The sequence below is a fragment of the Bufo gargarizans genome, unplaced genomic scaffold (assembly GCF_014858855.1).
Source record: "Bufo gargarizans isolate SCDJY-AF-19 unplaced genomic scaffold, ASM1485885v1 original_scaffold_1781_pilon, whole genome shotgun sequence".
Taxonomy (NCBI): Eukaryota; Metazoa; Chordata; class Amphibia; order Anura; family Bufonidae; genus Bufo; species Bufo gargarizans.
The window spans coordinates 142259-164345 of NW_025334512.1; the positions used below are offsets into that span (position 1 = coordinate 142259).

Genomic DNA, 22087 nt, shown 5'->3' on the forward strand with positions numbered 1-22087 from the left:
TACATGTAACTTATTAAAAAGCAGATTTTACTAAATCATATGACTGACCCCCATTCCCTTAAAAACCACTTGTGGCACATAAAAAGTGTTCTTTTTTTGTCGAATAAATAATAATTGTACATTTCATCTAAAACCATCTTTAAAACATTTTCTTCAGTAATAACTTCATTTTTAAAACATAAAATGTTCCGGACCGACCATAGAGCTACTTTGACACAGTTTGTGATCTTCCATGCCATAGTCCTTTTTATTCTTGAAGGGCACTCCAGACACCCATAAAAAACACTGTCCATAGATAATGCTTTCAGTCCTGTGATCTTCTTCATCAAGGGGAAAATTTTTCTCCATATTTTTTGTGCAAAATAACAATACCAGAGTAAATGGTAAACGTCCTCCTCTACTCTGCATGCTCCCCAATCCTCTTCGGTGCTGGAATGCCCGGCATGGAAGACACTCATGTACGCAGCTCCAGGCCAGGTCCTTCTGCGCGTTAAAAAGATAGTTTTCGTTAATATTTTTCCAGGTCTGCTTGCATTTGCTTTCATTAAAATTATTAATGGGGGCCATCAGTTTATTATCATTAATATCCTTTAAAATCATTCTACTGTTTTTTAAAATCTCCACCCTCTTTTGGCCTAAATTAAAAGTATTCGTTATTTTTTCTAAAATCTTATAAGAAACAGGTAAATTAAAAGAGTAGGGAGAGTTTAAAACCGTCTTAAACCACCCAAACTTCCTCATAAAATACCCAGTATTGTAACGAATAAAAAACGACCAATAATTGTCTTTAAAAAGGGCATTAAAACAGTAACTAAAATACTTAATTAAAAGAAACGTTTTAATATCTGTAAAATCTTTTCCACCTTTATTTTTAGGAAGCATTACCGTATCTCATCGTAACTTGTCCATCCTGGAACCCAGAAGAAATTAAAACAGGCTTTATTAATTTTTTTAAAAATACGGTCCGATGGAGGGATCACCATGCTGAGATATAATAAAATAGGTAAAACTATCATTTTGATAATTAAAACCTTTCCCTCCATCGTCAGCTTCCTTAGATTCCACATACATAATTTCTTATTTACCTTTTCTGTAACCGTGTCCCAATTCCTGAGACCTTTGTTAGACTCGCTGAAGGTGACTCCTAAAATCTTTATAGACTCAGACTCAGGAATGTTAACGTCATTTAAAATCATATCTCTGACATTTAAAATAATACTCTTATTAAAATGTATTTTAAAGCCAGAGGTGCAACAAAAATATTCCACTTGTTTGGTTGCTTTTTGTATTGCAAGGGTGTCCCTGCAAATTACGGCTACATCATCCATGTACCCCACTACTTTAGCCTCTAGTCCCCCTCCGCCTGGCAGGGGGACTCCGCGTATCTGTTTATCTTTTCGTAGCATAATTAAAAGAGGCTCCAAGGCACAAATAAAAAGTAGTGGGGACAAGGGACACCCCTGCTTCACACCAGATTTTAAAATAACATCCTGAGTCTTAAAACCATTAACTAAAATCTTACTTGTACATTGGTTATAAAAAAAACCTTCTGGTATACCCATTTTCTTTAAAACTTTAAAAAGGTAAAAAAAACGATACGCGGTCAAAAGCCTTTTTGAAGTCTAAAGATAAAATGGCAACCTTCCCGTTCCTTTCGTTCGTATGATTAATAACATCTTTTAAAAGGTTAATATTGTCCCAGATGCTTCTCCCGGGCACCCCGCAGACCTGGTTTTGATGAATTATCTTATGTATGATCTTTTTTAATCTATTTGCATATAGCTTTGCCATTATTTTATAATCGCAGCAAAGCAATGTGATGGGTCTCCAGTTTTTAATATCAGTCTTGTCACCTTTTTTGTATAAAGGGAGACCTCACCTTTTTTCCAGGATCTCGGGAGAGCCTTGGACCTAAAAACTTCTTTTAAAAGAGAAAATAAATCATCTTTTAAAATGCCATAAAAGGTAATATAAAACTCAATGGGTATACCGTCAGGGCCGGGCACCTTCTCCTTCTTAAAACTTTTAACTGTTTCTAAAACTTCTTGTTCGCTGAGTCAGAATCTAAAACATTCTCAATCCCCTTCAGCGAGTCTTTCATAAAATGTTTATCAATTTTCTTTTCATTAAATAACTCAGTATAAAAGTCATGGACAATCTTTAAAATACCGTTAATATTTTTCTCCCCCCCAAGCTCCTCAATCTGGGCACGTTTTTCTTGTATTTTTAAAAAAAAGTACCTGGAGCAGGTCTCGTTCTCTTCGACATGTTTTATTTTGGAACGAAACATAATCTCTTTACTCTTCTGCTCCAGGCACTGAGAAATCTCTTTTTTTGTATCAGAGATTTCTTTTTTCATATCAATGCCCAAATCGAGGAGCTTGTATTGTGTCTGCATGCGGGTATTTAGGTCATCGTAAAATTTATTTTTCTCTTGGGCCTTAAGTTTCCCCTTGTTAATAAAAAAGGTCTTAATTTTTCTCTTCATAATTTCCCACCATTCAGTTATGGGTCTTCTGGGGTTCCTTACCCGCCTGCAGTACTTATAAAAGACAATAAAATCTGATAAAATGTTAGGGTTTACTAACAAGCTGCACCTTAAAAGATAAAAGCTTATGATCTGAAAAAATATTAGTTAAAAGCTTACAATTAAGAGGCAGTAATTGATAAGAGCAGAAGATAAAATCAATTCTGGATTTGCAAGTTGCGTTACCCCAGGTAACGCCGGCCTCTTCAGATAAAAGACTATTACATTTTTTTAAAACGTCACTGAGCTTGAAATCTATGACAATATTTTAGAGCAGAGAGGAGGATCTGTCATAGTTCCTGCTCACTGCGCTAGAAAGCCGGCGTTCACCTCTTAAAATACAATTAAAATCTCCTGCCAAAATCAATGGCTCGGAATCATTAATAAAAAGGGCTAAGATCTCTAACATTTCGGCTCTTTCCTTTTTATTAGTAAAACCATAAAAATTTTAAAAACTGCCATCTAAAACCATCAATAAAAGCTTTAACCAATAAAATCCTCCCCGGTAAAATCTCATTAATATGGTCTATTAAAACATTTCCCTTAAATAAAATAGCTACACCCCCCGACTTGTTTTTATTTGACCCTGACCAGACAGATGGCCCGAGTTTCCAGTCATTTTTATATTTTTTGTAGTTTTGACTGTGGGGGATGCAGCACTCCTGTAAAAAGAACACCGAAGCTGATAAAATTGATAAATAATTAAAAAGTGCAATTCGTCTAGCTTGGGAATGCACGCTTCTGGTGTTCAGGGAAATGCCTTTTAAAATAGCCATAATAAAAGATTAAAAAGGGAGTTTATTATCTTACCTCGGCACACCTTCAGACAGCATCAGCAGGGCCGGAGTACTCGCATCCGCTCTCCTCGCCACCTAACGCCCCAGATGTTACCTTGTCCAACGATTCGATAGAAGAGGAGCTACCATCGCTTCGCAGCCCCCCTCTCCCTTCGGCACACCTTCCAGAGTCACTCGGGGCTCAGCAACGCTAGCCCAGGTCTCGGAGCCACGGCGTCCTCCCTCTCCCTTTCCGGGGCAGAGGTCTCATCGAGTGTAGTCTCGGGCACAGTGTGGGTGGAGGGACCTGGCTGGCTACCTCCAGGATCCGCCACTGGTTCCCCAGATCATCCCCCTTCGGCTTTTCGCCGCCGACGCATAGTCCCTCCACTTTTTGGACGCCACGGCTCCACCTGGATCCTCTGGGGTATGCCCAGGAACCGAGTGCGGGCCAGGCGGATCAGCTTCATTCAATCCACCCCCAGCCTCCATCTCAGGAGGGGGCTTACTCGTCGGCTGATCACTGGCTGTGGCTTTGCTTGATCCTTCCTTTCTGGCTCTGATCGTTCCGTCCGTTCCTCCGGCTGCCTCTGCTGCCCTGGCTGTGCCTTGGACCTATTAAAAGGACACTCACGAGAGAGATGACCGGTTTTAGTACAAGCATAACATTTTTTACCTGCGGCGCACTCCCTGGTATCATGCTGAGTGCTGCCGCAGTTCTTACATGTGCTTATGCATCTCTCCGTGTAATGTCCGTACTTTTTACAATACCTGCAGAATGGTGGCATATTGGAAAAAAACATGTCTCCTACCATGTCTCCCAACTTAAAACGTGCTGGGGGGAGAATGAAGCCTCCAGGATGTTTGGAATCACGGTTACAGATGACTTTAAAACACCATTTTGACGTCCAGATCCCGGCAGAATTAAAAACCTTCCTCACTGCAATGATTTTTTTTAAAATAGGTGGATAAAAATGTAGTAATAACGTTAAGATCTGCGAAAGGAGAATAAATTTTTATAACTACAGTGAGGGATTCATCAATTTCGTGTTCATATATCTTAAGGCCCCGTACTCTATCATCGTTTATATATTGTGGAATCTTAGCTAAAAAACTTTTAAAGATACCGTTTTGACTAAAAGTTACATCATATACTCGTCTTCTTGGATAGTCCTGTATGGCTAAGATCTCATGCTTCTGTACTTTGAACACGCCATACAGGATTTACTCTACCAGATAATTAAGATCGTAAACATCCTTTTTACTCTCTATTACATATAGTCTTACAGTATCCTTAATTTTAGCGTAATCCGGGATCTGGTGCTCATCATCTTCTTGTCTTGTCATGTGTTCTCTTAATTCCTCTGTGCCACCATTGGGATAACTTAAATTTGGAGTAAGACATTCTAGAGAGTTTATCGCCTAAAAGGCATAAGGTAGGTATCCTGGGAAGGGCACAGTCCAGCACAGAGGAGGCCAAGTCACAAATCTTACTCCAGAATCTCTGTACCACCGGGCAGGACCACCAAATGTGAAAGACCGTGCCATTCCCCCCGCATCCCCTAAAACAAAGAGGCGAAACCTCAGGGTAGATACGGTGAAGTCTAGAGGGGACTAAATATGTCCTGTGGAGAACCTTGATATAGGTTTCCGCCAATGTAACTTGCCAGGAGGTCTTATTTAAAGTCTGTGAGCATTGACGCCATTTTGTAATTGAAAGGTCTTCCTGGATATCCCCCTCCCACTCCAACATATATGGTAATTTAAATCCCTCTGGCAGGGTATTAAGAAAACCATACATCCTAGATAATAACCCTTGTTTATATATTGAGTAAGTGACAGATCTTTCAAAAGGTGTAAATTCCACATTTGTGTCGTTACTCTTCAGGGATTGGAGACACGAAAAAATCTGTAATGCATTAAATGACTCACATTCTGGTAGGTTGTATTTGTTCTTAAAGTCAGTTATGGACATAAGCTTTCCCCTAGCTAGGAATTTATAAAGGGTAGTGAAATTATTGGAAATCCACCATCTAAAAGTTTCCAGCCTGAGGCCAGGTTGAAATGCTGGATTCCCAAATAGGTGAAATAGTGGTGAATGTTTAGATTGAAGGCCTGCCTTAAATCTAACAGATCTCCAAAGGATCAGAGAGTGATGTGACAACGGTGAGGCTGTACGAATAGCTGAGGGCAGGGGTATATTGTTCCAGATGAGGGATCTCCAAGTCCAGGGTGCACATAGGGTTTGTTCCAAAGAGACCCATAAGGGGAATGAATCTGGCTTTAAGTGTGTCAAGAATAATTGAGCTAAACCCGCTGATTAGTAATATTTGACAAAATCAGGAACCGAGAGACCTCCCTGGGATTTGTGTCTACACATTGTGGACCTGGAGATCCTAGCCCTCTTTCCTGCCCAGATAAATTTCATGGTGTCTGCTTGCAAATTTCGGAGGTCCCTAATGGGGATCCGAACTGGGAGGGTTCTGAATAGGTAAAGGATGCGAGGTAGTACCACCATCCTAACAATATGTATTCTCCCTACCCATGATACTGGTAGTTTGCTCCATGTTTTGAAATCCTCCCTGATTCTACGGTATAGTGGTATATAGTTTAGTTTGTAGACTGAAGACAGCTTTTTAGCTATTTAGTGTTCCTAGATATTGGATGTGATTGGTTTGTTGGGTAAAAGGAAAGTTTTGGGCGATTGAAGTTTGAAGGGACAATGGGGAATTACACAGCAAAAGCTCTGATTTTTTTTGGTTAATTTTGAGCCCTGAAGCTGAGGAGAAGGTATTTAATAGCTTTAAGAGGTTCGGGAGTGAGATGAGGGGATTAGTCAGGGATAATAGGAGGTCGTCAGCGAATAAGCTCAATTTATATTCAGTGTTTCCCACTTTAATACCTGATAAATTGGGGTTATTCCTGATAGCGATCGCGAGGGGTTCCATGGCCAAGGCAAATAATGCAGGAGAGAGTGGGCAGCCCTGTCTAGTGCCTCTAGAAATATGAATTGGTGAGGGATGAGTTGTTGGGAGTTTAAGGTAAGCCACTGGGGCCGAGTATATTGCCTGAATCGCTTTAACAAAGGGACCCGTGATGCCCATATTATGCAACACTTTATATAAGTAATCCCAGCTAAGAGAGTCAAAGGCCTTTTCTATATCCAGTGCCAGAATGGCCAGAGGGATCTTTTTAGTGTTGGCTATCTGTATTACGTTCAGAACCTTTCTGATGTTATCTGGAGCCTCTCTGTCTGGTATAAAACCTACCTGGTCTTTATGGATAAGTCCAGGGAGGAGTGTATTAAGGTGTCTAGCTAGTATAGATGTAAAAAGTTTAGTATCTAAATTTAGCAGGGAAATCGGTCTATAGTTAGTGGTAGACAGGGGGTCCTTTCCAGGTTTGGGCAGTACGGTGATGTTAGCAAAAAGAAAATCGGGATGAGGAGTATGGCCTGATAGTAAATGATTGCAGAATTGAACTATGTGTGGAATTAATATCGTGGCATATTTTTTATAGTACAATGCAGACAGTCCATCAGGACCCGGGGCCTTCCCCAGTTTCAATGAGTTAATTGTATAAATTACTTCCTCTGGACTGATAGCTTTACCCAATTCCCGTGATGCATCGGAAGACACTTGGGGGAGTGGTATAGAAGACAAAAAATTATCTCTTGGCTGTGCTTGCCCATCCTCTGAACCTCTGTATAGCTGTCGATAAAAGGCATGGAACGTATCATAGATGGTTTTAGGGTTGGATGTTATCTGACCTGTATGTGAACGGATTTGGAAAACCTGGTGGATCTTCTGTTTAGCCTTCAGTTGCCGAGCTAGCATTTTATCGGGTTTATTAGCGTATCTATAGAAATACGATGCGGTCCATCGTAGTGCCTTTTCTGTATTATTTGATAATATAATATTTATTTGCATCTTGGTGTCCTTGACCGCCTTAAGCAGATATAGTGAGGGTGACCGCTGGTGCGCCTGTACCAATCTATTCAGTTTAGCTTCAAGCGCCAAAAGGGCCGCCTGTCTCCCCCTAATTAATCTTCCCCTCATGTAGGCCTTATGCGTGATCCATGTGAGCAAAGGGTCAACATCTGGTTGAACATTTTCTGCAAAAAAACATTTCATGTCCTCCTGAATCCTATCACGAACCTCTGGTCTTGTCAAAAGGGATTCATTAAGTCTCCAAGAGAACAGACGGTTTGTGGGCGTGTTTGGGGCCAATTGACATTTACTCCAATTAATACTCATGCCTGCCATACTGCAAAAAATCCTTATGTGCAAATTAATCCTGTTCAAGTCCGCTTGGCTTTGGCATGCAAACACAGCATCGTTCATGTACCCGAAGGCCTTTACATTCTTCCCTGAACCTCCGGGTACAAAAAAACCATTAATACACTTATCTTCTTGGATAGATTTCAAAAGCGGTTCCATCGCACAAATAAAAAGAATTGGGGAGAGAGGGCATCCCTGTCTAACACCAGACTTCACATCTATTGCTGGACATATCTTCCCATTTACTAAAATATGACTAAAAACATCCTGATAAATACCTTTAATCACATTTAAAATTTTCAAAGGGACCCCCATCTTCTCCAATGTGCTAAATAAAAATTTATGTGATACCTTATCATACGCTTTTCGAAATCTGTGGTTTCAATAAATAAGGGAATATCGTTAAAACCAGCATAATAAATAATATCTCGTATTAAAATCAAATTATCTGAAATTCTCCTACCTGTAACAGCACAGACCTTGTATTCACACACCATATAGGAAATGACATCGCTGAGTCTACTAGCAATAATCTTGGCTATAATTTTATAATCACTATTAAGTAATGTTATAGGACGCCAATTTTTTATATCTTTCTCATCACCTTTCTTATAAATCAGAGTTACAATACCTTTCTTCATTGAAGAGGAAATAAAACCATTATTAAAAACAAACTGTATCACCCGACTCACTTCTTTCCCTATAATATCCCAATAAAAACAATAAAATTCTGCAGGAAGGCCATCACTGCCGGGAGCCTTTCCTTTGGCCATCTTCTCCACAGCATTTCTGACCTCCTCCTCATTAAGATCTTCAATCAAAAAAGCTTTTTTCTCCCTTGGGATATCATCAGATAAAATATCACAGTAATCTTTAATTTCAACATCGGAAGCCTTACTCACGTTATTAAAAAGTACCTCATAAAAACCACAAATACTTTTAATCATTGCTTCACCAAACACTTCACCGTCGGAAGTTAAAACAGACTTAAAAACACCTTTAGCTTTAAAACTCTTTTTTAAAAAATACCTAGAACATTTCTCATCCTCTTCCAAATGCTGTACTTTAGCTTTATACACAATATTTTTACCTTTCTCCACCAATTCTTTTTTCCTCTCCTCTTTTATTTCCTTAATCTCATTATCCACCTCCAAACCACAATTCCTTAGCTTATACAGTGCTTCAAGTCTAGAAATTAACAATTCTTCTTTCCTCTTTCTTTCTTGCGCCCTATTAACACAAATACGTTTAAAAAACAAAGCAAACCTCACCTTAGCCCAATCCCACCAATCCAATACACATAAAAAACACTTCTGCTGCCTGACACAATATAAAAACATTTCTCTAAAAGCATCTTTCACTTCAACTTTATGCAGCAAGCTGGTGTTGAGTTTCCAATAACCCCTACCAAAAGACACAGAACCCTCAACACATATCTCAGCAGTCACAATTTTATGATCTGAGAAGCTGGTCATCATGTGGTCACATCTAGTCACTTCCATCCCTTCAGAGACCAGGATATAGTCAATTCTTGACTTGGACCGCCCACTATCCGCAACATATGTAAATCTTTCCAGCATCCCTGAAATGCAAATCTTTCACCATCTCATTAAGCAAAGCAGAAGTCACATCAGTCCTCACTTCAGAAGTACTTTGTCTGTCCTGTTGGGTTCTTATACAATTAAGATCGCCTAAAATAATAGTAAAATCTCTGCCAGGCATAAAAAGTTTAAGAGCCTTTAAAAAGGACACACGTTCCTGTTTATCAGCTGGCGCATAAACACTAAAAACTCTAAAACGCTGTCCTAAAAACTCCAAACTTAAAAGAATACACCGCCCAAGCACCACAACTTTAAATTCTAAAACATTAATACTATTATTTTTAATTAAAATCCCAACACCTTCATTCTTGTTGTCTGTACATGGTGACCAAAAGGATTGACCAAAAGTCCATTCAGATTGATGAGGTACAGATCTTATCATACACTCCTGTAAACAAAATATATCAGCTGTAACATTCACCAATGAGTCAAAAACGGCCGCCCTCCTAGTGCTAAAACCAATACCTCGCACATTGAGGGTAGCAACCACCAAGCTTATTAGTAAGACATAAAAATTACACCCAGCCATGATATTACTAGAAGGAAGCCTGACTCAAAACTCTCCTTTCCAACAGACTTCCTATATCAGGCGATCCAGGATCAGAATCCCTGCTCCCCTGAAAGAAACCAGAAACAACAGGGTCATCCTGATTTCCAGACCAACTCCCATCCTCTCCCCTTTTACACCGCTTTGTGTCAGAAGAAGGGTACTCTTCCTCTTCCTCTACCTCCAACTCCTCCTCACTCTCCACTCTCTGCCCAGGAGTTAAAGAAGCGTCCGACTCATTCTCCACCTGGCATTCCATCTCCTCCCCTTCACCAACTACATGGTCCGGGCACTCCTCACACTCACTTGCCTCACTGCTAGAGATTACTTCTCCTAGCGCAGTCTTAATTGCAGCTACGGCCTCCTGGGATCTCACCTCCTTCTTTTTTTTTTTTTATTTTTATTTTTATGCCCCTCCCCTTTTTTTGAATTTCCCTCCAAAACAGCTTTACCCTCCAAACTTCCACTAGCAACCTCCTCCATTTTCTCCTCTGGAATCATAACATGCTCCCCACTTCCACTTTCACTCTCACCATCCATGCTTACAGTATTTTGCACGATTACACTTGTACCACCTTTAACCTTATCAGCATAAGAAACACCATCCCTGTTCTGTCCACCTCTATGCCTTTTATCCTCCACTATATCAGCCCGGGATTGCCTGGTATTAAAATACGAACATTTTTTTGCCAGATGGTCACCACTTCCACACACATCACAATTTTTTTTTTCCTTACACTCCTTCACATAATGACCAGATTTGCCACAATTTCTACAAATTTCTCCCTTCTCAGGACATTCCTCTTGCAGATGCCCATAGGTAAAACAGTTTCTACAATATTTCAACTGCCCTTGATAATAGCAAAAACCCCTCTCTCCATCAATAGAAAAAACAGCAGGAACCGCACAATTTTTTTTAAACCTAACAAAAAATCTTCTCTTTCCGTTCAGGTATCCATGCTTATTAGTTAGTCTTCTATCAAAGGTCACTTCATCACAGTATCTCGCCAAAAAAACACGCACAGTAATATCATCCACCTTAGGGTTGTACATATGCACTACAATAGCTTGTTTTACCATTTGAAATGATGGCACGATCCCCACATGTTCAAGAAAAGCCGGTCTTTTCTCCTCCTTCATCCTCACTACATCCATATAGATCCGCTGACATAATCCCTCGGAAGAGACGGTAAGATCATAAATACCTTGCTTTGCAAAATCCTGCAGAGCCAACACATCCGTTACCTTTAAATAAGGGAGTTTCTTCAAAATCTCCCCCACAATCAGGTCCAGTCCGATCGTCAGCCGAAATCCTTCTTCCACCTCCAATCTCACGGTGTCCTCGAGTCCTCGAGACATTTTGAATGATGCAGGCTCACTGAAACGCTCACCCACAATCGCACTCGAACGATATCCCAGGGCCCCCCGCAAGGAGGACCCCAAATACTCCTTCCGACCACGACCAAGCCGAGAAAACCCAACTTGATCTTAGCCAGAAAGGCCGAGAAGCGATAACCAGAAAAGGGTTCGCCCTACAGGCCGATGGTCCTCAATGCAGAACACTTGTGAAGGCGATAGGCTACAGGCCCCATCTGCAGAGATAGTCTGGGAGGCTTCTTTCTCTCACAAACCAGGGAAAACGTGCGTCCTACGCTCTGAAATCAGCAGCATGCTCCACTTCGTGTTTTTCATATCTGCATAGCTCCACCCATCACTTTTGGTCACGCCTTTTCTTCGCACGAAATTCCTGGTGCCAAAGCACGCCAAGCAGAATGACCGATAAGAAGTCAATGGAGAGTAGTGAGAGAGGAAAAAAGAAAAAAAAAAGGTATCTATGCATTGTTGATTGTGATGTCACGGCCCCATTGTTGAGTGTCATCCAGTGACCTGACCTTACTTGACCTCTTACCTGACAGGCCTCTTGTGACACGTGCAGTGTTCCGTCCATTGGCCAGACAAGGTAGGTCGAGCTGTTGCTGATACATAGGAAGTGCTGGACTACATTTTAGCCTACAAGTCATCCAGTTTAAAAGATCCACAAGAGGGAGACACAGGAAAACAAAATTGGTTACATCAAGCAAACTTGCTACAAAAGGGTCAATTCAAAGGAACAACTCAGCAGACTGCCAGGTGTGCACAACAGGCCCAAATCCAAACAGAGGTGCATGGAGTGGAGGTCCAAAAACTGCATTCAGGTGATATCCAAACACTTCATTCAGGTGATAAGGCAATTAACACAACAATTAAGCCATCAATCTTAATTGGATTTGGACTGTGAGGAGAGGTGACTGGCTGGCTGGGTTGCTTGGTGCTGGAACAAACCCACACACAGGTGATGCAATTAACAGATTGACAGGCTAGATGCAGCAGCAGCACCAGGGATGCAGAAAGCAGCACAGCAAAACCCTCACAGAGGAAGGAGAAGCTGAAGTGCAGGACTCCTGAGGCAGGGCATAGCAACTTTCCACTTACTTGCTGGAAGGATCCTTGAAATCCATCACTCAATTTCATTCTGTTTTTTTAGACTGGAATAGAAAGGGTGCACCGGTCCTGGAGGTACTGCAATACCAGGTCAATGCGTGGAGTGGACAGACCAAGCTCTTTTTCCATCTCCCTGTTCGAAAAATCCATTTAATATATGGTCCCCAGATAGGGGACGTATCAGATATTAAACTGATAAGAACAGATTTTTTTTTTAAGTTGATTACCCCAAAGGGGTAAGTTTATTAAAAATCAACATTTACATAAATAGGATACATCATAATCATAAAATCAATTTACATAAATACATATATAAAATTGATTTAAATAAGATTATATTACAGACCCCCATTCTCTTAAAAACCATTTATGACACATAAAAGGCAAATTTTTCTTATCAATTAAATAATATTTATACATCTCAGATAAAATCAACTTTAAAACCTCCTCCTCAGAAATAAAATCATGTTTAAAACATAAAATATTTCTGGCCGACCATAGAGCTGCTTTAACACAATTAGTGATCTTCCGTGCCATAGTCCTCTTTATTCTTGATGGGCATTCCAAACCTCCATAAAAGACACCATCCATTGTTAAAACTCTCAGTCCTGTAATTTTTTCTTTCACCATTTTTCCGTCTTTTAGTTCTTTTAAAATAATTCTACTATTTTTTAAAACTTCTACCCTTTTTCCTTTTAGATTAAAATTGGCCACTATTTCTTCTAAAATTTTATAATAACTAGGGAGATTAAAAGCATAAGGTGAATTTAAAACAGTTTTGAACCACTGATTATGCCTCATAAAAAACCCTGTGTTGTACCGCATAAAATAGGACCAATAATTATCTTTAAAAAGGGTATTAAAACACAGACTAAAATATTTTATAAAAAGGAACTCTTTTATGTCTGGGAAGTCCTTACCACCTTTATGTTTGGGAAGCGTTACCAGTTCTCTTCGGAGTTTCTCCATTCTTGATCCCCATAAAAAGTTAAAACACACTTTATTAATATTTTTTAAAAGGCGTTTAGAGGGCGGAAAAACCATACTTAAATATAATAAAATTGGTAAAATAATCATTTTTAAAACTAAAATCTTCCCTTCCATTGTTAGACTTCTCAGACTCCACATACTTACTTTCTTTCCTATTTTTTCTGTCACCGTGTCCCAGCTTTTAAGACCATCATTTGACTCACTGAAGGTGATTCCTAAAATCTGCACAGACTCTGCTTCAGCGATAGGAATGTCCTTTAAAACCATTTCTCCGATATTTAAAATACTACTTTTATTAAAATTAATCTTAAAACCAGAGGAGGAACAAAAATGTTCAATTTGTTTTGATGTTTTTTGAATTGACGGGGTGTCCCTACCGATCACCGCCACATCGTCCATGTACCCCACTACTTTAGCCTCTAGTCCCCCCCCGCCTGGCAGGGGGACTCCACGTATCTGTTTATCCTTCCTGATCGCACATAAAAGAGGCTCTAGGGCGCAAATAAAAAGTAGTGGGGACAAGGGACACCCCTGCTTCACTCCTGATTTTAAAAGGACATCCCGAGTCTTAAAACCATTTACTAAAATCTTACTTGTGCAGCCATCATAAAATGCTTTTAAAGATTGTAAAAAGCCGTCCGGTATACCCATTTTCTTTAAAACCTGAAAAAGATAAAAATGTGATACACGGTCGAAAGCTTTTTCAAAATCTAAAGATAAAATTGCTACTTTTTCCTTCCTATCTTTGGTATTATTTATCACATCTTTTAAAAGGTTCAAATTTTCCCAGATACTTCTCCCGGGTATCCCACAGACCTGATTATGATGTATAATTTTGTGAATTATTTTTTTCATCCTATTCGCACATATCTTCGCCATTATTTTGTAGTCGCAATTTAAGAGTGTGATCGGTCTCCAGTTCCTTACGTCTGTCTTGTCTCCTTTTTTATAAAGTAAAGATACTTCACCTTTTTTCCAGGAACCCGGGAGAGTCTTAGATCTAAAAACCTCTTTAAAAAGATAAAACAGATCATCTTTTAAAATACCATAGAAAGTAACATAAAACTCTATGGGTATACCGTCCGGCCCAGGAACTTTTTCCTTTTTAAAACTCTTAATAGTCTCTAAAACTTCCTGTTCAGTAATATCTTGTAATAAAAACTTTTGGGATTCATCATCTAAAACACTTTCAATCACCTTCAGTGAGCGCCTCATAAAATATTTATCAACTTTTTTGTCATTAAAAAGATCCGAATAAAACTCATGCACCTTACATAAAATATTCTCTATATTATTTTCACCTTCAAGCTCCTCGATCTGGGTACGTTTTTCCTGGATCTTTTTGAAGAAGTACCTGGAACAGGTCTCGTTCTCTTCTAGATGTTTTAATTTTGAACGGAATATGATCTCCTTACCTCTCTGTTCCAGGCACTGTGCTATCTCTTTTTTGCTTTCTTCTATTTCTTCAGTAACATCTATACCCAGATCTCGGAGCTTATATTGCGTCTGCAAACGGGTATTTAAATTCTCATAAAATTCTCTTTTCTCTTGTGCCTTTTCTCTTCCCACTTTAATAAAGAATGTTTTAATTTTTATCTTCATTTTTTCCCACCATACAGTTATTGGCACCTGGGGATTCCTTACCCGTTTGCAGCGCTTGTAAAATGCAATAAAATCTGCTAAAACCTTTGGATCTTTCAGATGGGAGATATTTAATTTCCAACTTACTTTCTTTTTACTCTTACCACCATACTGTACCTTAAAAAGTAATAATTTATGGTCGGAGAAAATATTGGATAAAAGTTCACAACTAAAAGGCAGTATTTGATAAGAACAGAGGATAAAATCGATTCTTGATTTGCAATTAATATTACTCCAGGTAGCGCCGGCCTCTTCTGGTAAACTGCTATTACATTTCTTAAAAACATCGGTAAGTTTAAAATCTAAAATTAAATTCTTTAAAATCGAGGAGGTTTTATCAAAATTCCTACTTACCGAGTTTGAGAACCGGCGCTCCCCCCGTAAAATACAATTAAAATCCCCTGCTAAAATCAAAGGGTCAGAATCATTAATAAAAAGGGATAAAATTTCTAACATTTTCGCTCTTTCGTTTTTATCCGTGGACCCATAAAAATTTAAAAACTGCCATTTAATACCGTCGATAAAAACTTTAACCAATAAAATTCTCCCTGGTAAAATCTCTTCTACTTGGTCAATAAAAACATTTCCCTTAAATAAAATGGCCACCCCTGCGGATCTGGATTCATTGGAGCCGGACCACACAGACGGCCCTTGCTTCCAATCATTTTTATATTTCTTGTAATCTTGTCTGTGTGGTATGCAGCATTCCTGCAGGAAAATGACGGTGGCTGTTAAAACTGATAAATAATTAAAAAGGGCCAGTCGTCTTGTCCTAGAATGTACACTTCTGACGTTAAGGGAAATGCCTTTAAAAGAAGCCATAGTAAAAGGATAAAAGAAATAAAATTAACACTTTCTTACCCGGGCACAGCTTCAGACCATGTCAGCGAGACCAGAGAGCTCGCTTTCACTCGAGTCGCTCACACTTCCCAGGATTCTCTGTACCGTGCTCTGGGGAGAGGAACAGCCTTCGCCCAGCTGACCCCCCTCCGCAAATATGAAGTCGGCAAGCTCCGAACCCCAGGATGGTGACTCGGGGTTCGTTCCAGGTATCGGAGCTGCTTCATCGGACCCCCCCCTTTCCGGGGCAGGGGTTGCTTCCAGTATAGTTTCTGGGACCACGCTCCCACATTCCGTCTGTTCCCCCTCCTCTTTCTCAAAAGGAGGGAGACCGTGTTGCGGGCCTGGAGGGTCAGCCACTGGTCCCCCAGTCGGCGTCATCTCCAGACCCGTCTTGGCAACGTCTGCGAAGCTCCGCATCTTTTTTGAATCCGCAGCTCCACCTGGATCTTCCGACGAGCTTGCCGGCTGACCAGGGACCGAGTGCGGGCCAGGCGGATCAACATCATTCGGCTGGCCCCTCCCCATTTCTGGGGGGGGTTTGTCCGTCCGTTGATCACTGGACTTCCGCTTGTTCTTCTTCCTTCTCTGCTCTCTCGGGTCACCTGGTTGGGGGGGTCTGCTGGTATCCATCTCATCAGCACTCTGTTCCTCTCCTTGGGACTCCATCTGAGGTTCGGCTTGCTCCTCTGGCCGCTTCGAAGGTCCTGGCTGCGCTCCGGGTTTCGCATAAAACCTGTGGGGACAATTCCGAAGAATGTGACCAAACTGGTGGCAAGCATGGCATTTAACACCTTCCGTACATTCTTTAGTACCATGCTCCTTACTCCCACAATTTTTACACATGGAGTCACACTCTTCGGTATAATGTCCATATTGGGTACATCTTCTACAGTATGGTGGTATGTTGGAAAAAAACATATCTCCCACCGCGTCCCCCAGTTTAAAACGAGCTGGGGGCAACCTAAAACCACCATAAGCATTAGGATCACGGTGACAGACAACCTTATAAAGCCATTTTGATGTCCATATCCCAGCGTTGTTTTTTATTTTACTTATTGATATAATTTTTTTAAAATAACCCGCTAAAAAATTAGTAATTACTATTTCATCAATAAAAGGATTGTACATTTTAATTATTACTGTTTTATATTCCTCCATTTCGTGTACATATATTTTTAGCCCGTCTACTCTGTTATCTTTGATAGTGGGGATTTTAGCTATAAAATCTTTAAAAACACCAGGTAATTCAAAGGTAACATCATACACTCTACGTCTGGGATAATCTTGGATGGCTAAAATTTCGCGCTTTTGTACTCCAAAGACTCCAATCAATACTTCACTTATCAGATATTCTAGGTTGTATTCTTCCTTCTTCCTTTCTGTTACAAAAAATCGCACAGTGTTCTTAATTCTGGCATATTCTGGCACTTGGTTTTCTTCTTCTCTTGGCACATTTTCTTTGAGTTCTTCTGTTCCGCCTCGTGTTTCTCTTCTATCATCTCCTTCTGCCCTGTATTCTCCTCCTCTGGATGATGGTCCACTTCCAGTTCCTCCTCCTCCTCGTTCTCCTCCTCCTCCACGTCCTCCTCCACGTCCTCCTCCACGTCCTCCTCCTCCTGAATCATCTGCCATGGTGGTATTTGGCGTAGGTTTTGGCTTTGTCTCTAAAAAATTAAAGAAACAAAATGCTCCCCCAGTCGTCCGTAGACTCCTGGAGGTAACGGGGATCGCAACCCGACGCCCCCGGGACTAAGCCTCTCTCCCAATAGCAGCAGGGGGGTGAAGCCCAGGCAATAAACCTGAACGATCCCTCCAGGCCGAGAGAGAGGGTACCCGAGAGCTACCTTCTGACGTCAGACCAAGTGCAGCACCAAAGTTTTTTTTTTTTTTTTTTATTTGAAATATGCAAAAAACACTCGACATAAACAATAATACAGGAAAATGTCAGAGAAAACAACTCACAATACATAAAATAGACATTATGGTACAAAATAAACATTTCAATAATTCTTCATAATAAACATAATGACTTATAACTTCTCATTCCTGAGAAAAAAGAAGACAAAATTAATCATCTCAGCCAGAATTTCCATTTTTTATATTTCCAAATGCTTCAGCATCATCAATACCCAATTTTGCTCGATCATTGAGCACATATAAAAATAACCTTCCGCAGATCATGCCCAGACTTTCATTCACCTCAATCATACTTTGCTTAAACACAAAAATATTACGCACATCCCACAGAACTTCTTTCACACAACTTACAATAAACCACAACACTCTCGCTTCCTTTCTACCCAAACTACACAATCCATACATCATCATGTAAAATGACAATACGACAATACCTCAACCCCAGTCAAACCTTTTATTAATTTTTCCATACCTTTCCAAACACTCTTAGCATATTCACACTCCCAAAATAAATGAATATAATTCTCACACTCTCCACAACCATCCCTTGGACACACCTCACTATTCGCCAATCCCCTCCTCCGCTGAAATTCTCTTGTTGGTAGACACTTATGGACCGCCGCCCAAGCCAAATCCTTCTGTCTATTAGTTAGCTCTTTATCGCATACTTTCTTCCACACCCTCTTACTCTCAACCTCTGTCAAGCCATCCACACATTCAACAGTCTCTCTTTCTTCTAACATTCCCATTATCTTTCCCTTTTCACACCACTCATCCCTAGTCACATTGTTTAACTCATTCCTTCTAATACATCTATCTACCCTAGCATAGAACCAGGGAGGGTCAGACCCAGTGGGTACCCTCAAGTTTCTAGTCATCAATTTATATTTTAACAACACTCTCCCAGCCAGGTATCTCAACATACAGCCAAACACATTCTCCTTTTTACTAACAATCATACAAAAACTCACATACTTCACAGCCAAAAACCTATCAATATCTATCATACCTTTCCCACCATTCACCTTTCTCTTCACCACTTTCTCTCTTTTTAACTTCTCCATTTGCGAATTCCAAAGAAATACAAATACCATTCAAATCACTTTTGCTAGAGTTCTATCAGGGGGGGGGGGGGGGAACATAGTTAACATACAACAAAATAGGTAAAATAACAGCCTTAATAACCAGTATTCTTCCTTCAATAGATAAAGTCCTTAAAGACCAAAATTGTATTTTCTTTTGTACTTTAGAAACCACCCCTTCCCAATTTGCCTTCCCAAATAAATCAGTATCAAAAATCACTCCTAACACTTTTATACCATCTTCTATTATCGGCCACACGCAAATATCATTTTCCATCCATTCCCAAAAAAACTTGCACCCACTCTTGTCCACATTTAATTTGAAACCACTCATCAGACAAAAACATTCAATCAACAATTTCGACCTTCTAACTGCCGACATAGACTTGCACACAACCGTCACGTCATCCATATAACCAATCACACGCACATCTCTACCCATGCTTCCTGGAACATCCACACCCCTCATGACTTTATCACGCCTAATCATTCCTAACAATGGCTCAATCGCACAGATGAATAGAATTGGAGACAGGGGACAACCCTGTCTCACACCAGACCTAACACGCACTTCCTTGCTCAAAAAACCATTCACCTGAATCTTACTCACAATACCTTTATACAAACACCCAATCCACCCAATCATCTTCTCAGGCACTCCCATTTTCTTTAAGACTTTAAACATAAACTCATGCACAACGCTATCATACGCTTTCTCAAAATCCACACCCACAACAGCCACACCTTGTTTTCTAGTTTTATAATCATACAATACATCCCTCAAACCAACCAAACACTCAAAAATCCTCGTACCAGGTACAGCACACCACTGTTCTTCACCGACCATACACTCTACCACACTTTTTAATCTATTCGCTATCACTTTGGCAATGATTTTGTAGTCACAATTAAGAAGCGCTATCGGCCTCCAATTTTTCAAGCACTTCTTCTCACCTTTCTTATATAATAACACAATTATACTTTCTCTCAAACTTTTTATTAATTCCCTTTTTCCCAACACCTCCTTGCATACATTCCAAACATCGTCTCCAATCATCTCCCAAAACTTACAATAAAATTCAACAGGCAGCCCATCACTCCCTGCCACTTTCCCTTTCCTCATCCCATTCACAGCAATTTATATTTCACTTTTCCTAACATCACTATCCAAAAACTCTTTATCTACTGCATTCAAACTACCCTCAACATAACTCAGACACTCACCTTCCAAACTACAATCCCGCTCCTTTTCTGAAAACAACTCTGAATAAAATTCCCACACTTCATTCAACACTTCCTCTTTCTTCATAACTTCCACACCATCCTTTCTCAACACACTCACCATTTCAGTTTTTTTATTGAAAGCTTTTTTAACCTCCTCAGGACCGCCGTACGCAGGATTGCGTCCTGCCGGCGGCCCTGCTCTTCTGGGTGGACGCATATACGCGTCCTCCCGCGAGAGCCGAGATTTCCTGTGAACGCACGCACACAGGCGCGCGCGCTCACAGGAACGGAAGGTAAGCGAGTGGATCTCCAGCCTGCCAGTGGCGATCGCTCGCTGGCAGGCTGGAGATCAGATTTTTTTAACCCTTAACAGGTATATTAGACGCTGTTTTGATAACAGCGTCTAATATACCTGCTACCTGGTCCTCTGGTGGTCCCTTTTGTTAGGATCGACCACCAGAGGACCCAGGTAGCTCAGTAAAGTCGCACCAAACACTACACTACACTACACCCCCCCCGTCACTTATTAACCCTTTATGAACCCCTGATCACCCATGATCACCCCATATAAACTCCCTGATCACCCCCTGTCATTGATCACCCCCCCTGTCATTGATCACCCCCCTGTCAGGCTCCGTTCAGACGTCCGTATGATTTTTACGGATCCACGGATACATGGATCGGATCCGCAAAACACATGCGGACGTCTGAATGGAGCCTTACAGGGGGGTGATCAATGACAGGCGGGTGATCACGCATATACACTCCCTGATCACCCCCCTGTCATTGATCACCCCCCTGTCATTGATCATCCCCCTGTAAGGCTCCATTCAGACGTCCGCATGTGTTTTGCGGATCCGATCCATGGATCCGTAAAAATCATACGGACGTCTGAATGGAGCCTTACAGGGGGGTGATCAATGACAGGGGGGTGATCACCCATATACACTCCCTGATCACCCCCTGTAATTGATCACCCCCCTGTAAGGCTCCATTCAGACGTCTGCATGATTTTTACGGATCCATGGATACATGGATCGGATCCGCAAAACACATGCGGACGTCTGAATGGAGCCTTACAGGGGGGTGATCAATGACAGGCGGGTGATCACCCATATACACTCCCTGATCACCCCCCTGTCATTGATCACCCCCCTGTCATTGATCACCCCCCTGTAAGGCTCCATTCAGATGTCCGCATGTGTTTTGCGGATCCGATCCATGTATCCATGGATCCGTAAAAATCATACGGACGTCTGAATGGAGCCTTACAGGGGGGGTGATCAGTGACAGGGGGGTGATCACCCTCTGTCATTTATAACCCCCCTGTAAGGCTCCATTCAGACGTCCGCATGTGTTTTGCGGATCCGATCCATGTATCCATGGATCCGTAAAAATCATACGGACGTCTGAATGGAGCCTTACAGGGGGGGTGATCAGTGACAGGGGGGTGATCACCCTGATCACCCCCTGTCATTGATAACCCCCCTGTAAGGCTCCATTCAGACGTCCGCATGTGTTTTGCGGATCCGATCCATGTATCCATGTATCCGTAAAAATCATACGGACGTCTGAATGGAGCCTTACAGGGGGGGTGATCAGTGACAGGGGGGTGATCACCCTGATCACCCCCTGTCATTGATCACCCCCCTGTAAGGCTCCATTCAGACGTCCGCATGTGTTTTGCGGATCCGATCCATGTATCCATGGATCCGTAAAAATCATACGGACGTCTGAACGGAGCCTGACAGGGGGGTGATCAATGACAGGGGGGGTGATCAATGACAGGGGGTGATCAGGGAGTTTATATGGGGTGATCATGGGTGATCAGGGGTTCATAAAGGGTCACCCCCTGTCATTGATCACCCCCCTGTCATTGATCACCCCCCCCCCCCCTGTAAGGCTCCATTCAGACATTTTTTTGGCCCAAGTTAGCGGAAATTTTTGTTTGTTTTTGTTTTGTTTTTCTTACTAAGTCTCATATTCCACTAACTTGTGTCAAAAAATAAAATCTCACACGAACCCACCATACCCCCTCACGGAATCCAAATGCGTAAACATTTTTAGACATTTATATTCCAGACTTCTTCTCACGCTTTAGGGCCCCTAAAAAGCCAGGGCAGTATAAATACCCCACATGTGACCCCATTTCGGAAAGAAGACACCCCAAGGTATTCC

At 41.1% G+C, this 22087-nt stretch overlaps 1 non-coding gene across 1 annotated transcript; it reads right to left on the reverse strand.

Annotated features, from left to right (window-relative positions):
• Positions 1 to 12265: 12265 nt before the first annotated feature.
• On the reverse strand, positions 12266 to 12458 carry LOC122923623. Its single transcript, XR_006387302.1, has one exon. It is a non-coding gene; the product is annotated as a U2 spliceosomal RNA (small nuclear RNA).
• Between the last annotated feature and the right edge of the window lie 9629 nt (positions 12459 to 22087).